Source organism: Pongo abelii, chromosome 3, assembly GCF_028885655.2.
Source record: "Pongo abelii isolate AG06213 chromosome 3, NHGRI_mPonAbe1-v2.0_pri, whole genome shotgun sequence".
NCBI classification, from domain to species: domain Eukaryota; kingdom Metazoa; phylum Chordata; class Mammalia; order Primates; family Hominidae; genus Pongo; species Pongo abelii.
Window position 1 is genome coordinate 17260173 of NC_071988.2, and position 18507 is coordinate 17278679.

Consider the following 18507-nt stretch of genomic DNA (forward strand, 5'->3'; position numbering starts at 1 on the left):
TCTGAAGCCTACTTCTGTCAACTCATCAAACTCATTCTCCATCCAGTTTTGTTCCCTTGCTGGCGAGGAGTTGTGATCCTTTGGAGGAGAAGAGACATTCTGGTTTTTGGAATTTTCAGCCTTTCTACTCTGGTTTCTCCCTGTCTTTGTGGTTTTATCTACCTTTGGTCTTTAATGTTGGTGACCTACCAATGGGGTTTTGATGTGGATGTCCTTTTTGTTGATGTTGATGCTATTCCTTTCTGTTTGTTACTTTTCCTTCTAACACTCAGGCCCCTCAGCTGCAGGTCTGTTGGACTTTGCTGGAGGTCCACTCCAGGCCCTGTTTGCCTGGGTATCACCATCAGAGTCTGCACAACAGCAAGTATTGCTGCCTGATCATTCCTCTGGAAGCTTCGTTCCAGAGGGGCACCTGCCAGATGCCACCCAGAGCTCTCCTGTATGAGGTGTCTTTCTCCCATGCTGGGAGAACCACTGCTCTCTTCAGAGCTGTCAGGCAGGGATGTTTACGTCTGGAAAAGTTGTGCCCAGAGCTGCCCCTTCCCCCAAGTGCTCTGTCCCAGGGAGACAAGGGTTTTGTCTATAAGTCCTTGACTGCTTGGGCTGCTGCCTTTTTTTCAGGTATGCCCTGCCCACAGATGTGGAATCTAGAAAGGCAGTTGGCCTTGCTGACCTGTGGTGGGCTCTGCCCATTTCAAGCGTCCTGGCAGCTTTGTTTACACTGTGAGCATAAAACCACCTACTCAAGCCTCAGCAATGGTGGACACCCCTCCCCTCTCCAAGCTCCAGTGTCCCAGGTTGATCTCAGACTGCTTCACTAGCAGCAAGAATTTCAAGCCAATGGATCTTAGCTTGCTCGGCTCTGTGGGTGTGGGACACACTGAGGCAGGCACAGGAGAGAATCTCCTGGTCTGCAGGTTGTAAAGACTGTGGGAAAAATGCAGTATTGGGGCAGGAGTGTATCCTTCTTTCTGGTACAGTCTCTCATGGCTTCCTTTGGCTAGGAAAGGGAAATCCCCCAGCCCCTTGTGCTTCCCAGGTGAGGCGATGCCCCACCCTGCTTTGGCTTGCCCTCCATGGGCCACACCAACTGTCCAACCAGTCCCAATGAGATGAACCAGTTACCTCAGTTGGAAATGCAGAAATCACCCATCTTCTGTGTCAATCTCGCTGGGAGCTGCAGACTGGAGCTGTTCCTATTCAGCCATCTTGGAAGAGTTCTCCCAAGTCCTACTCATATTTTGTGACCTAGTTTCAAGGCCACCATCTCCAAGAAGACTTCCCATATGCTCCCAAACATAGACGGTCTCTCAGGGCTCTGAACTTGCTTACAACTTGATGCCTTTCCTAATGTGGCTGATCATGTTCTGTCTGGTTATTTCTCTTCTCTCCTGTACTTGATTTGAAAGCTCTTTGAGCATATGGGCCATGCCTCAGTGGTCTTTGTGTTTCAAAAACAAAGACAAACAAAGGCCCAAAAAATTAACCTCATCATTAACCTTTGTTTATTCAAAGATAAACAAAGGCCAAATAAATTAAACTCATTACTCAGCCCAAAGTATTGCATTTTTAGTTCTTTTGTGTGTTTTGTTTTGTTTGAGACAGAGTCTTGCTCTGTCACCCAGGCTGGAGTGCAGTGGCACAATCTCAGCTCACTGCAACCTCTGCCTCCTTGGTTCAAGCGATTCTTGTGCCTCAGCCTCCTGAATAGCTGGGATTACAGGCATATGCCACCATGCCCAGCTAATTTTTGTATTTTTAGTAGAGATGGGATTTTACCATGTTGCCCAGGCTGATCTCAAACTCCTGGCCTCAAGCAATCTGCCCACCTCGGCCTCCCAAAGTGCTGGGATTAACCATGCCTGGCTGCATTTTTAGTTGTTTATATGATAGCCACTGATGTTATCCTATAAAAGTAAAATAGCATCTGAGAGATTATCATTCTTATTTGCAGTTAATTTATAAAATATCATTTACATAATAAAATTTTCACATATTTTTGCTGTCACACAAAATGTCACCTACAATTAGAGAGCTAGCAAGTCCTTCCACAAACTAAGAAATATATTTTCTCTATGAGAAAGAGAGGGTGTTTTCAACAGTTCTTGGTGAGTTATTTAAAGAAAGCTAAAACACAAATAATCAAAGCTACACAAATTACATAAAATCTACCCTTAAGCATGTGTTTTTCTCCCTGCAGTTCATATAGTATCTAATCAGTTACCATTAGTTGGTTTTGAACTTTCATACAGGTTAATCTTTCAAATCTACTGTGCACATTCATTAGAGACTCACCTATGGTTAAAAAAATAATAATTCCCTTTTCTTGGTTTCATACATTTTTAGGAAGAGAGAGACATCAAGTCATTGCCTAGTTTGGACCACATTCTATAAGTAAGACTCTAGGTTTTCCCGGAGACTTGAGCATCCATGACATGCTGAAATATATACTGGGAAAAAGACCCTGCAGCCCCCTCATGAAGGTAAAACATTCCACGTCCAATAACATTTAAGCAGCATTTAAGATTTTATTTTTAAAATTTAAAAAACCAGCTTTAAAATTCAGGCCAGAAAAATATATATTTATAATATTAAGTAGAGAAGTATGTGCAGAATTTGGTAAAATACAATACAAAAAAGTCTAAGTCTATAAAGAGACATTATCCTGAGATAGGGTATTCCAGTGTCTTTGAAGTGAGAAACAACTGTGCCCTCAACAGACAATAGTAGAGTTGCTCATAAGAAATTAAGGATCAAGAAAGAGGGCAGTGTATAGTAGAGCATGGGGAAGTGATAGAGTAGGCAGAAAAAAGAACAGTATGCCCATAGTATTGGCAGCGAAGTTACCAACCTGATCCTGAAGTCTTAAGTCTTACCCATCCATCCACAATTGATACCGCCAACAGCAAACACGTGCCAGGGAGCCAGGCACAGTGCACCATTATGTTAATCCTCTTATGTCCACCAACGTGGACCCTCTTATTTCATTCCTACTCTGTCCCTGCCCTGTGCTCGTTTATCTGTTTCTTCCACACACTGATTCATTTGGACATTAAGTGCTTAACTGCCAGACTCTGTTCTTGAATGTGGGAACACCTGGTCAATATGATGAGGTTTTGGCCCTCATAGCACTAAGAATATAGTAAGAAATGCAGAGAAACAAACATTTAGTATAGAAGCATTCAGTCCTGGGATACATAAAAGATGGGCTACAATGGAAGCCCAGATAAGGAGGACCTACTCCTGCTCTATGGTTGGTTCAGGAAAGGGTCACTGGAGCAAGAGGTCTCTAAGCTGAGAGCTAAGGTTAGAGTTAGGAAAGGACAGAAGGAAAAAGAACAAACTGAGACTTTAGTTTGTCCCTTGTGACATTGAGTCCTGGTCTTTTGATTGAGTTGTTTTTCCTCTTAAGTAGAATATCATGAAAAGAAATTAATACAAGTGCAAAAAATGCTGTGTAGTGTGTAGCACAAATATTCAATATTCAATTAACGTATGGAGAAATGGTAGATGAACAGATAGCCTGACTAAAAGAATGAAATGAAGTCAGATTAGGACATTGATGCACTTCCAACTTCTTAGAGAGCAAGATTTCTTAAAGTCAATTAGAAAAATTGGCTAGGAAAAAAGTATTTAAATCCTGCCTAAATGACCTCATTTTCTATTCCAATAAATTACTGGTCTCTTTTGCAATTAGTCATCCAGCTTGTCAGCCATATGAACAGAGCATTTATTTTCTGTTTCAGGCATTGAGCAGATGGGCAGCCTGCCACACTAGAACCTGGCTGTGCTTCCAGGTAATATGGGGGAGGGGGCATGGGGGAAAGGAGGTAGGAACTGGGATTATCACCTCGAGAAATTTTCTTGTTGTTCGGTCAGCTCTGAGTTGATATTCCAGCTTTGTTCTGAAATTCAGTTTTAGATCTGTTGTTTGAAAGTTGAGAGACTTTTTCATATTGTTATGTCTGTCTGGAGGCCACTGGGCAGAGGGAAAACCAGAATGTGTGCAGTCTTAGTCCTAGAAAGTGGTGAGGGAGGAACATTTAGCTCATCACCTGACAGGCAGGGTCTTGAGAGGCAGCCAGGTTTAAGGACTTGGAGGTCACTGGAAGATGCTGTGGTCTGAAGCAGGAGAGGAGCTAGGGATCAGAGGTCGGGAAAAACAGAGAAACAGGAGACTGAAATGTGGCCAGAAGTGGTCACAGAGCTGTGACTGATCCTGCCAGAGGATGTTGCTCTTGCCCAGGGTGATGCTCACTGGGTTGTTGCATGGATGGCCATTCTTGCCCATTAAATCCTCATGGTGCTTTCACTCCAGATAGTTTCTAAGTTGCCACAAACACCTCAGGTCAAGTTCCCCACCCCAAGTCCTCCAAAGGCACTGTGCTTAGAGTTCCACCAAACCAGACATCATGTGCAGTAGAGTTTCTATGGGCAATTGTATTAGTCCATTCTCATGCTGCTGTAAAGAACTGCCTGAGACTGGGTAATTTATAAAGAAAAAAGTTTAATTGACTCACAGTTCTGCATGGCTGGGGAGGCCTCACGAAAATTAGAATCATGGCAAAAGGGGAAGCAAACATGTCCTTCCCATGGCAGCAGGAGAGAAAAGTGCAGAGTGAAGGGGGAAAAGCTCCTTTTAAAATCATCAGATCTCATGAGAGCTCACCCACTATCATGAGAACTGCATGGGGGAACCGCCCCCTTAATCTAATCACCTCCCATGAGGTTTCTCCCACAGCATGTGGGGATTATGGGAACAATTCAAGACAAGATTTGGGTAGGGGCACAGCCAAACCATATCACTCCACCCCTGGCCCCTCCCAAATCTCACGTCCTTATATTTCAAAACATAATCAGCCCCCTAAAGTCTTAACTCATTCCAGCAAAAGTCCAAGTCCAAAGTCCCATCTGAGATAAGGCAAGCCCCTTCTGCCTGTGAGCCTGTAAAATCAAAAGCAAGTTAGTTACTTCCTAGATACAATGGGGGTACAGGCACAAGGTAAATACACTCATTCTAAATGGAATAAGTTGGCCAAAACAAAAGGGCTACAGGCCCCCATGCAAGTCAAAAATCCACAGGGCAGTCATTGAACTTTAAAGTTCCAAAATGATCTCCTTTGGCTCTATGTCTCACATCCAGGTCACACTGATGCAAGAGGTGAACTCTTATATCTTTAAACAGCTCCACCCCTGTGGCTTTGCAGATTACAGTCCCATTGCTGGCTGTTTTCACAGGTTGGCATTGAGTGTCTGTGGCTTTTCCAGGCACACAGCGCCGGCTGTTTGTGGATCTACCATTCTGGGTTCTGGAAGATGGTGGCCCTCTTCTCACAGATCCACTAGGCATTGCCCCAGTGGGGACTCTGTGTGGGGGCTCCAACCCCACATCTCCCTTTCACTGCTGCTGTAGCAGAGGTTCTCCATAAGGGCTCCACCCCTGCAGCAAACTTCTGCCTGGACATCTAGGTGTTTCTGTATATCCTCTGAAATCTAGGAGCAGGTTCCCCAACCTCATTCTTGACTTCTGTTTACCCACAGGCCCAACACCACATGGAAGCTGCCATATTCTTTACTTAATACATTTATTTATTGTCTGCTTCTCGCTAATGTAAAGTTCCACTGGGACAGGGATTTTTGTTTGCTTTTTATTTTAATTTTTAAAATGTATTTTCAGTGCCTGGTACTATGCCAGGCATTGGAAGGCATGCAATGCATATTTTGATAAATACATAATCTTACCTTGGGCAGGGTTCTCTGCTTTTTTTTTTTTTTTTTGACAGAGTTTTGCTCTTGTCCATTGTACCATGTGCCTGGAAAAGCCACAGACACTCAATGCCAACCTGTGAAAGCAGCCAGGAGTGGGACTATAATCTGCAAAGCTACAGGGGTGGAGCTGTTTAAAGACATGAGAGTCCACCTCTTGCATCAGTGTGACCTGGATGTGAGACATAGAGCTGAAGGAGATCATGCAATGGCATGATCTTGGCTCACTGCAACCTCTGCCTCCTGGGTTCAAGTGATTCTCCTGCCTCAGACACCCAAGTAGCTGGGATTACTGGTGCCCACCACCACCCCTGGCTAATTTTTGTATTTTTAGTAGAGACAGGGTTTCACCATGTTGGCCAGGCTGGTCTCAAACTCCTGACCTCAGGTGATCCACCTGCCTTAGCCTCCCAAAGTGCTGGGATTACAGGTGTGAGCCACTGCACCCGGCATGCTCTTTTTGTTTATATATTCATTCATCTCTCCATCCATTCATCCATCCATTTAAATCAACAATTCATGACCTAGTCTCTCATGACTTCCTTTCATGCTGCTTTCCTTCTTTATTATTCTCCAACCTTATTGGCTTCCTTTTTGTTTCCTAATAAATCCAAATTGGTTCCCTCCTGAAAGGCTTTGCACATGTTTTCCCATTGCCTGGGGAGCTCTTTCTCTAGGTCATCTCATGGTGAGTCCATCATACCACTCAGATCTCAGTTCAAATGTTCTTTTTAGAGAGGTCTTCCCTGACCACCCTACATAAATTCTCCTCTGGCCCCCACCTCAATCACTCCAGTCACCCTCACATTATCCTATTTTAGTGTCATTATTTTGATAACATATTATGATCTGAAATGATCACGCTTTTATTTGTTTGCTTGTTTAACGCCTCTATCTCCTCCTGTCTTGCCCCCAGTAGAATATAAATTTCAGTAAAACAGACAGACCCCCGTGATTTTGTTTCCCATTGTATACCCAATCTCTAGACCAAAACTTGGAGCATGTTTGATGCTTAATAAATATTTGTAATTGTAATATTTGTAGTTAATAACAAATATATGATCAGGATTATGCTTCTTACACTGCCTATATTGAAACCCAGTTCTGCCATTGACTATCCCTGTCACTTGAGAACAATGCTTGACTTCTCTATGCCCAAGTTACTTACCAATGTATGAGAATGATAATAGTAAATGTGCCCTGTGATTGTTGTGGGGATTAGTGATAGCAATAATAACAATAGTAATAACTACCACTGAGCAGTTTCAATATGCCAAGAATTGTTTTAATCCGTTTACCTGCATTTAATTTTTTAATTCTCATCACAACCCTGTGAAATGGGTGTTATTTTAATTCCCATTTTTTTGTGACTCAATTAAGATTGGAAAAGCAAATAACATATAGTTACTAAGAGGTGGAAAAGGGATTGAAACCCAGGCAGTTTGGCTCCAGAGCCTGTACTTTTACATGTGCTAGGAACATAGTAATCACTCAATAAATGTCAGCCATTATTATTATTAGCTATGCAACATTACAAGTGAATATACTATAAATCCTTTTTTTTCTCAAAGATATCAACTGTGAAACAGGCAGCTTAATATTAGATTCTATAAAAAGCAAGAGGAAATTCACACTGATGTAAAAAATAATTTGAAAATACAATCTTTTCATTACAAGGGGAGCTATTAAAATACATATAAATAATATATTTCATATAAAATAAATATATTTTATTGAACATTAAATCTTATTGAAGATATGGCATGTGCTGCATTATACTGGCAACTGACATCTGTTAAAAACAAGCTTTCAGAACGCCAGTTTGGCTTAGGTAATTCTGTGAAAGAGGTTCTAGATTATTCCCCAACAAAAATATCTTGGCAAATTATGACATACAAGCTTTCAGACTTGCTTGTGAATAGTTAAAACTGAACTGCAAATCCTTAAATGTCAAGGGAATACTATATTTTTTTCCTTGTACTTTGAAACTTGTATTATGGACATTTGTATACTTATCAATATTTACTATATTGCACTATTTTTAAAAAGCAGGTAATAAATATTTTCTTCATTATTTTTCTCATATTTATGCGAGTCTTGCATTTAGTAGGGAGTATATATATATATATATATATATTTTTTTTTTTTTTTTTTTGCCACTCATTGTTAAATTGTACATACTTGGGTTTTCTTTTTTATATTCAGGAAAATTGTTTTTCCTAAAATTAAATCATGACATTGAGTGATTACATGTATACATGTGTCAACTATGACTTGTAGCAAGTAACCCAACTCTGTTCAAAAAGATTTGTGTTTAGATTCTCTATTCAGGCAGTGGGTTTACCGAATGAAGGAATTTAGAAAATGACAGGATTTTAGAGTTGGAAAGGACATTGGGACACTATAATCCAGTTTCTCTCTTTTATAGGTGGGTAAATGGAAAATCAGAGAATTTAAGTGACTTGTCTAAAATCTCACAGCTAGTTAGTACCAGAACTGTGACTGGGAGCCAGGTCTCCTCAAAAGGGCATGTTGAAGTTTTAACCACCAGTACCTCAGAATGTGACCTTATTAAGAAAAAAATAGGGTCTTTACAAAGGTAATCAAATTAAAAATGAGGTTCCTTGGGATGAAACGTAATTCAGTATGACTGATAAACTTATAAAAAGGGATTATTTGGACACAGAAATGAGCATGCATAAAGGGAAAATAAGGTAAAGATGGAGGCAGAGATTGGAATTATGTTGCTATAGCCAATGAATGTCTGGGACTACCAGAAGCTGGAAGAGGCAAGGAAGGATCGCAATCATACAGGTTTCAGGGGGAACATGGATAAATTTGCTACCTTGATACAGGTTTCTAGCCTACAGAATTGTGAGGAAATAAATTTCTGTTGTTCTGAGTGGTATTTTGCTACAGAGGTCCTAGAAAGCAGACACAGAGGCAGTATCAACAAAAGGTTATGAATAGAATTACTGGAGTGAGACCACCTGTATTTAAATTTTGGCCCTATTACTTATTAGCTATGTAATCTCAGCATTATTTCATATATAATCTGTGTAACTTCTCTCTGTGCCTTGGTTTAATTATGTAAAATTGTACATAAATATACTTAGAAGAGGGCCTGACACATAGTAAATACTATGTAAGGGCTTGCTTTTAATGTTATTCTTTCCATATTAATCTAAAATTCAATGGAGTATCAATAAAAATTCCCAGGAAAGTCTTTTACTGACATAAAATCGACAAGCTTCTAGTAACATTTTTAGAAATAGCTAGGACAATCCTGAAGAAGAACAATGGTTTCAGAGATGCAGTGGGTGCTTTCCCTACTTGGTCTGAAGAATTATTGCAAAGCTTGAATATATAAGATGGTAGTATACTGGTATAAATTTAGAGCAATAGCACAATGAAAGATAAGAACATGTTTTGAAATAGACCCATACATATGGGGCACTTGATATATGGCAGTGGTAGCATTGAAATCTTCTGGGGAAAGATAGATTACTCCATCAATATTCGTGGGACAAATGATTTTTTAGGGGAAAAACCTGATGTCTTCTTTACATCATAAAAGTCAGTTCTGGCCAGTGCAGTGGCTCACGTCTGTAATCCCAGCATTTTGGGAGGCCGAGGTGGGCAGATCACAAGGTCAGGAGTTCAAGACCAGCCTGGCCAACATACAAAAATTAGCTGGGTATGGTGGTGTGCGTCTGTAATCTCAGCTACTCAGGAGACTGAGGCAGGAAGATTGCTTGAACCCAGGAGGCGGAGGTTGCAGTGAGCTGAGATCGCGCCACTGCACTCCAGCCTGGGCGATAGAGCAAGACTCCGTCTCAAAATAAAAACCAAAACCAAAACCAAAAAGTCAGTTCCGAGTGGATTCAAGATCTACATTTATAGAAAAAAATTTTAGAACTTTTTTCTTTATTTTATTTTATTATTATTACACTTTAAGTTTTGGGGTACATGTGCACAATGTGCAGGTTTGTTACATATGTATACATGTGCCATGTTGGTGTGCTGCACCCATCAACTCGTCATTTAACATTAGGTATAGAACTTTTTGGAAGCTATACGATAATCTCTTAATAGCTCTAGCATAAGTAAAGTTATCCTGCACAACATACAAAACACAAAAAACATTCAGTAAAAGACTGATAAGTTCAAATATAAAAATTAAGATTTAAAGAATCTTATGAAAACAAGAAGGAAGTGAAACTAGAAGCTACAAATTGAGATATGAAATTTCAACACATAAAATAGTCAGGATATTAGAATCTAGATTAACAACAACAAGAACAAAACCTTCCTAAAAATCAGTAAGTAAACACAAATAATACAATAGAAAAAAAAGCAAGAGACCTGAAGTGTAATTTCATGAGTAGGAAACAAGAATAACTCTTAAACCTGTGGAAAAACATTAAACCTCACTAGTAATCAGAAAAATATTAGTGAAAACTACAACTAGAAGACATACTTGATGCCTATAAGTTAGCAATAAACAAAATATGTTGCAATAAAAATCGCTGATGAGGCTTTTAGTTACTGTGGGTGGAATATACGTTGAAAAAACTACTTTGCAAAGCCCTTTCAGATGATATTGTATGGTTTAAGCTGAAAGTGGTAGGTAGACTCTAAGGCAGCTCCCAATGCGTCCCTTCTCCTGGTATTTATACCCTTGTGTAAGTTTCCTTCCCTGGAGTGTGGATAGGACCTGTGGCATGCTTCTAACCAATAGAATATGGCGAACGTGATGGGTCGTCACTTCTGTGAATAGATTACATAAAATCTGCCTTCCAAGTTGTTCACAGATGCTCTTTCTTACTGGCTTTGATGATGCGAGCTGTCATGCTCATGCTGTGAGTTGCCCTATGCTAAAGACCATATGACAAGGAACCCAGAACAGACAGTCAACAAGAAAGTGAGGCCTTCAGTCCAACAACCCACAAGAAATTGAATCCCATCAAAAACCACATGAGTTTGGAAGCAGATTCTTCCTCAGTGGAACAGTCCAGTGAGACTCCCACTCTGGCCAATGCCTTGTCTACAGCCTTATGAAAGACCCTGAAGGTGAGGATCCCACTTGTATACAGATTCCTGCCCCAAGAAACAGTGAGATAATAAATGTGTGTTGTTTTATGTTGCTAAGTTGGTGGTAACATTGTTACATAGAAATGGATAACCAATACAACAAATTTCCTATAATTCAGCAATTCCATTCAACTAGAAACCCTCAAGAAAGTCTTACACTTCTCCAGGAGATATATACAAAAATATACATTGCAGTATTATTTGTAAAAGTATAGCTATAAACATTTGAGTCTAAAAATAGGATAATGGATATATAAATTTTGATATATGCATATTATCAAATACTAAAAAGTGTCAAAATAAATGAACTACAGTCACACACATGAACCTGGATGAAGTTCACAAACACAGTGTTGAGCAAGACAAGAAAGACACTGAAGAATACAAACAGAATGATTTCATATGGAGTTCAAACTGTGCAAAACTAAACAATATGTTGTTTGGGGATGCACACTTTTGTGAAAGGCAATTGTAAACATAGAATTGAAATAATTGTTGTTTTGGGGTGGGTTATTATAGGAATTAGTATTTCTGTAGAAATTAGATTGAAGAGGGGCACATAGTAGCCTTAAGAGCTATAGATAGCATTCTATTTCTTAAACAGGATTAGTGGGTACCCTGATTTTTAAGAAAACTATTCTTTATGTCTTAACATATATTTTATATATGTTCTTTTATCTGTATAAAATATTGCACAATACAAATTGATTTAAGACTGTTCCTATTGTTAAAAAATTTATAGAGAACTATATTAAGAGGGGGCTTTTCTTTGACTTAACTACAAAATAGCTCTAAATACTCAAAAAATTTATAGATTCTTGGCTGTCCTATCAGGTACTTACGGGTAGTGAATACCTTTATCTTCTAGTCTAGAGACAGGGCTTAGGAACTTAGTATCTGCTAGACTTTTAGGGGCTTTTCCAGGTTACTTTTAGTTTTTTTTTTTCCTGAAACAATTACTAAAAAGGAGAAATGAGAGCATACAATATATATCTAATAGGAACTTGAGGTAAAGACAACTGGAAAGAGGTCATACAGGACAGATATTGACTTGAATGGCATGAACACTAAGCTTCAGGAAATAAAAAAAAAAAACTTAATCAGGTTAAATAAGACCCAATCATTTATAATACAATTGTACAACACCAGAGGAAAAAGAGATCTGATAAGTAACCAGAGAGAAAAATCAGATTACTTACAAATAACTCTTGTTAGAATGAGAGCTGTTTCTTGGTAGCAACAATAGAAGTTAGAAGGCAACAGAATACCTTCTCAAAGAACAGTCTCCGGATTCGTGGAGAATGAAACACTACATATTATTGTGTTTAATTATAAGCCCAAGTCAAGAAGCTTCTGGTAGAAAACGCTGGAGAGAGTAAGATTCAGAGAGCACTTGATTGACATTTATGACCCACTATTTAAGATCATAAAAGCAGCATGTTTGTTTCTTATTGCTATTAAAAAATTATCACAAATTTAGTGGCTTAAAACAACAAAAATGTATTATCTAACAGCTTTGGAGGTCAGAAATCTAAAATAGGCTTTACTGGGCTAAATTGAAAGTATTGGCCCATATTCCTTCTGGAAGCTCTACAAGACAATCTGTTTGCTTGCCCTTTTGTGCTTCTAGGGGTTGCCTGTATTCCATGAGTCGCAGCCCCTTCCTCTATCTTCAAAGCCAGCAATGCCTGGTTGAAATTTCCTGATGCCCTATCATTCTGATACTCCTCCAATGTAATAAAATCTCACTCTGCCTTCCTCTTATAAGAACATTTGTGATTATACTGGGCCTACCTGGATAATCCAGGATAATCTCCCATCTCAAAATCCTTAAATTAATCCCATCTGCAAAGTCCCTTTTACTATGTAAGACAACATGTTCACAGATTCTAGGGATTCAGACATTGAAATCTTTGGGGGCCATGATTCGGTCTAACACAAGCAGACAGAAACCTTTAAGATCAGTATGTCTAACCCAGCTATATCACAATGTGAGGAATGATAGATTATCAGGGAATCAGGGTGCATTAGTTTCTTCCCTGTCACTAAAAACTATAGAACTACAGTGACCTTGAGGAGGTCCCTTCACTTCTCTGAACCTCTGATCTTTCCTCCTTTCCTTCCTATATTAATTCAGTAAATATTTCTTGAGTCATTCCTCTATGCTAGGTGCTATTGTAGGCTTTGTAAAATGGTACTTTTTCTTATTCTAAATGAATGAGAAATAATATATATGCTTAAAGCATTCAGTAAGGTGTCTGGCATATAGTGAAAACTTAATAAATGAAAACTGTAATTACGATTCTGAATTGAAATAGAGAATTAAGATATTTAAGATATTTAAATTGCAACTATGTCTTTAGAAGTTGAGTCCAAGAGGGTAAACATTTGCATGGCATGCATTTTTGCATAGCACCTATGCTATGCATTGTGCTAGGCATTGGCAATACAAAGATGAGAAAGCCCTGGTCCCTGCCCTTAAAGAGGATGCATGCACACAAGTAACTCTATACAAAGTAGAGAGTCATAATTTTGTAGTAGAAGTACAGAGGAACTGTCATAGGAGCACAGAGATGAAATCACATAAACAGAACCTCAGACTGAGCCTGATCTGACTCCAAGAGGTAGAATTCTTCATTTCAATTTTTATTTTGTTATAATTTCAACTTTTATTTTAGATTCGGGGTACACGTGCAGGATTGTTCCATGGGTATATTGCATGATGCTGAGATTTGCAGTACAAATGATCCTGTCGTCCAAGTAGGGAGCATAGTACCCAATAGGTAGTTTTTCAACCCTTGCCAGCTTTCTTCTCTCTCCCCTCTAGTAGGCCCTAGTGTCTATTGTTCCCATCTTTATGCCCATGTGAGCCCAATATTTAGCTACCACTTACAAGTGAGAACATGTGGCATTTGGCTTTCTGTTCCTGCATTAATTTACTTAGGATAGTGACCTCAAGCCACATCCATATTGCTGCAAAGGACATGATTTCATTTTTCTTATGATTGTGTAGTATTTCAGGGTGTATACATACCACATTTTCTTTATCCAGTCCACCACTGATGGGCACTTAGGTTGATTCCATGTCTTTGCTATTGTGAATAGTGCTGCGATGAACGTACAAATGTATGAGTTTTTTTGGTAGAACCATTTATCTTCCTTTGAGTATATACTCAGTAATGGGATTGCTGGGTCAAACAACAGGTCTGTTCCAAATTCTTTGAGAAATCTCCAAACTGCCTCCCACAGTGACTAAACGAATTTACATTCCACAAAAGGTGAAATTTTTCTCCTTATAAATAAATCCCAGTTACAGGAAAGGCCAGTCAAGCTGAGGGCTCCAATGCCCTTTGTCTTTTATGCTCTTGCCACTCCCAAGCCTCACTGGGGTTGGCTTCCCCATTACCACAATGTTCACATGTGTGGAATTACCCTCGTTTTGTGCTTTGCTTGTGCTATTCCTCTTTCTGTATATTTTTAGATCCTTACATCAGGGGATTTCCCTCTGCCCTTTGAAATTTAGATCCAGGTGACTGAAGTCCTATTTTTATATTCACTGGGAAGTTCAGTTCTCTTCCACAGGTCTTTACTCTATGGTGACTTCTGGCTCTGAACTCCTTCCTCAGCTGAACTCCATATATATGTTTTTTTGTTTTGAGACAGGGTCTTGCCATGTTGGCCAGGGTAGTCTTGAACTCCTGGGCTCAAGCAATCCTTTTGCTTCAGTCTCTTTAGTAGCTGGGATTACAGGCTTAAGCCACCATGGCCAGCTTCTATATTATTTTTGTCTCACTTTCCATGGTAGTTTCTCTCTCTTTTCCATGACACACCACATATGGAATTGTTTTTGTTCTTTTTCCATGGATTTTTCTCTAAACTACTAGGCGTTCGTGCTTGAAATAGATGATTATTTGCTTTCATTCATTTTTTTTTTCCCACTTAACTTGTGAGTAACTCTGGGGAGGGACTAAATTTTACTTTGAATAAAACCAATGTGTTATTTATGCATGGTCCAAAGTGACTATGAATTGACGATTGTCGAATGAATGTATTCTTGCAGTATCAATGCAGTACCTTAAAACAATTAGAAGGCATGCAGAATTGAATGGACTTCTTTTCTCAAAACTCAGGGTTTCTCACATTTAAGCCTGGCCCAAGAAGGAAGTCTTGCCTGTTTTCTTTGTCCTTTAGGCCCATTTGTATTTATTTAATAAAATATTTGTCAGGAACTTTATATGTGTTATCTCCCACCATCCTTAAAACAACCTGATTATGTGAATATTAGTATCCCCATTTCAAAGATGTCAAAACTGAGGCTAAATAACTTGTTCAAAATCATATAGTTAGAGAATGGTAGAACAAGGATTCAAACCCAGACCTGTCTGACTTTAAAGACCAGCCTATTCCATTGCATTCCATTCTTCACTTGCCTGAGTTGTGCAGCCGAGATGTGATCACTTGGCTTTCTTTGGGGAGTAGCCTGGGGGATGAGGAGGGTCAGTTATGACACCGCCAGAGGGCTGGTGCCATCACGTTCAAGAGTTCATGATGACTGCTGCTGTCAAGATGATCTGTGACCACTTTGAGCAGAGGCCTGGCTGCTGGCTGCCTCTTGGGTTAGCAGAATGTATTTTTTTTCCCTAAAATAATCCAGCAAGCCTGGTTGCTTGAAGTAGTGCTTTGGTCTGTCTTTATAGCCTTCCTTCTGTCTGCCTTGCTTACAGCTGCCTACTCTCACTTGCCATTCAGTGATATTTTAGACATCCCACAGTGACTACCTGGAGGATATTGACAGCCTTTTCACTGGCAAATGCTCCTGACATATTGACTGTTCTGGAGGCGATCTTAACTAATGTTTCATGATACTAATGAAATTGTTCCTGCTTGAATGATTGGAATTGCATTATTGGAAGATTAATCTGGCAGCCTTGGGAAGGATAGATGGGAGTGGGGAGAGATAGCTAGTAGACAAACCAATTAGGAAAGCATTGCAACTGTCTGGGAGAGAATAGATCAGAGCCTGAACTAGAGTAGCAGCAGAGACAAAATAAAAGGCAAATGCAAAAAACTCTGGGGACATAACTGAGGTGATAGTTGGAACTGTTCCATATCTCTCAAGCATACAGAAGTCAGGGCATTGCTACTGCCTTATCTCTTTACTTTGGTGTTGAATTCGATGAGGCATAAATTCAACTTAATTTAACAACTGTTTGTTGAGCACATGCTATGTGCCAGGCAGGCTGTTAGAGGCTGTGAGACCTTCTCTCGAACATCTTAGAATGTAGTAAGTGATAAAAATAAGATGGTAAAAGATACTTCACCTGAACTGGGAGAACTGAGGGAAAGCATTATGAAGTTGTTGGTAATAGAGATGGGTTTGACAGGCGGAAATGACTTTTAACAGGCAATAATAAAGGAGGAGAGAGAAGGTATTTGGGTGGAAACAGACTGTGTGAGGGCAAAAATGGTGTTAAATTTGCAGTACAGGTATCCACAGGAGATAAAACTGGAATCCAGGCTTTAGCCATATTTTTAAGGTGAGGAATTTTATTTCACTTAACAAGAGGGAGTCATTGAAGAGTTTTATGCTAAGGGACAATAATATGTGCTGTATTTTAGGAAGATTAGAATCTGGCAAGCATGAGACAGCATGCTGTCAGGAAAAAACTACCAGATGGGAAGCTGTGTACTTGGGTCTTTGGTCCAGCTATTTTATTCATTAGTTGAGCAACCTTAGATAAATTATTTAGTACCTCTGAATTAGGATTTCCTCACGAACAAGAACAGATAATAATTTCTGAGTTCCACAAAGATTATTATGAACTGATATCAAATAAGAAGTGGGTGAAAGATTTAATAAGCAAGTAAGATAAATACAATTATTTTTAAAGATGAGAGTGAACCTAGAAAAAAATGGGAGACTAGTTTAGAGCATATGGTTGCTGATTGAGGTAATAAAGAAATGGATAGGATCAACTGAATTGGCAATGAAGGAAATAGACAGAAATAATTTAAACTAATAGTAGCTAATACTTTCATAGTACTTAGTAAAAGATGTTCTTTCAAGCACTTTGCCTATATTAATTTAACAACCCCATGAGGTAGGAACTATTACTATCTCTACACTTTACAGAAAGTTTAAAAGTCTTCCCAAGCTCATTCCACTGGAGACGCTGTGATTTGAACCCAGGTAGGTGGCTCCAGATCTTCTACTTTTACTACTATGGTACTGACTTTCAATGTTGGATGATTTGATTAGCATGGAGCATCTGTCTTCAGTTTTGCTCTTAACACTTGTGTAGAAAAGAAAATATTGTATAGTGGTTAGTCTCATTAATCTGGAATCAGGCAGTTTGGATTTATACTCAAGCTCGGCTAGTTTTCTCAGTCTCTGACCTTTGTTTTTTTCCACCTGTAAAATGGGGATTTCTTTAGTACATGACTACTAAGTTTGTTGCAGAGATGATTTAAGATTATCGTGAAGCGCTTGGTACAAAACTGCCCAGTCAATTTTAGCCACGCTTATTTTTGTTTTCTGAGCTTGTTTTTCAAAGCATGACACCATTTAAGGTTATACTCCTCTGGTTGATTTTTTTCTGTTGCCTTTGTTTGTACCAATTCTTCAGTATCCTTTGCAGCTGGATTTCAATGAGAGCTGCATTGCTCAATACGAACACTCCACTACTTGTGAAGCACTGTTGTCTTTCATTGTGTGACTTCCGGTAGTGCACTTAACCTTTGTGGGTTTCAGGTAGCTCCTTTAGGAAATGTTGCATACTGCTCTGCAAAAAACTCAGTTCGCTGGTATGGAGTCAGGGTGGCTTAATCCTGGATGAGAAAGAGTTTCAGAAGGGTTATGAAAGTGGTCAGAGACTTTGATTCCAAGGAAGAGGAAGTGACAGATGGATTGGTTTCTCTCATTTACGGTTTTAGGCCTACAGAAAAAAATATATTGGTCTGAAGGAAAAGCCAGCTCTGGATAGTGGAAAAAGACTGGAATCACATAAACCTGAGTTTCAATCCTGCCTTTTCACTTATTGTTTGACCTTGTGACTTGACATCTCTAATCTTCAGTTCTCCCTCTTTAAAATAATAAGAATAATGATAACCTCATGAGGTTACCATGAGGATTAAATGAGCTAAAATTTAATGGGTCTGAAACGGAGTAGATATTAATGCTATGATCAATTACCATATTTAGGCTGTTGAATGAGAAAGGAAAGTATGTGATGATCATTGCATTTTCTCATATTTTTCAGAATGACTCTAAATGCCACAATATTGCCCACTTAAATGAGAAACAATTTGAAAAATTTTAGAGAACCATTTCTTTTCAAATTTATTTGGGATTACTGAGGCCATTGATCTTAATTTCAATTAAAATAAAGTTACCTTGCAGAGATATAGCATACCAAGTGACCAAGCTTAGCACCACTAATAGTGGGGCACTCTGACATGATGGGTCACCTTGTGTCTGGAGTTGGTTCCTGCTGGTGGGTTCATGACTCTCTCTGACTTCAAGAATGGAGCCGCTGACCTTTGTGGTGACTGTTACAGCTCTTAAAGATGGCACAGACCCACGTAGCAAGGTGTATTGTGAAGAGCAAAAAGACAAAGCTTCCACAGCAAGGAAGGGGACCCAAGTGG

At 39.2% G+C, this 18507-nt stretch overlaps 1 long non-coding RNA gene across 4 annotated transcripts in view; it reads left to right on the forward strand.

Moving 5' to 3' along the window:
• The window catches only part of LOC129058921 (uncharacterized), a 209520-nt gene that overhangs the window by 43929 nt on the left and 147084 nt on the right, over positions 1-18507 (forward strand). For 3 of the 4 annotated variants that reach the window (XR_008524369.2, XR_010139624.1, XR_008524368.2), the window contains exons 4-5: positions 2347-2483; positions 3747-3797. This is a non-coding gene — a long non-coding RNA (uncharacterized LOC129058921). Of the gene's footprint in view, positions 1-2346; positions 2484-3746; positions 3798-10570; positions 10840-18507 lie in introns of those variants that run through there. The other variant, XR_010139623.1, reaches the window with a different exon arrangement.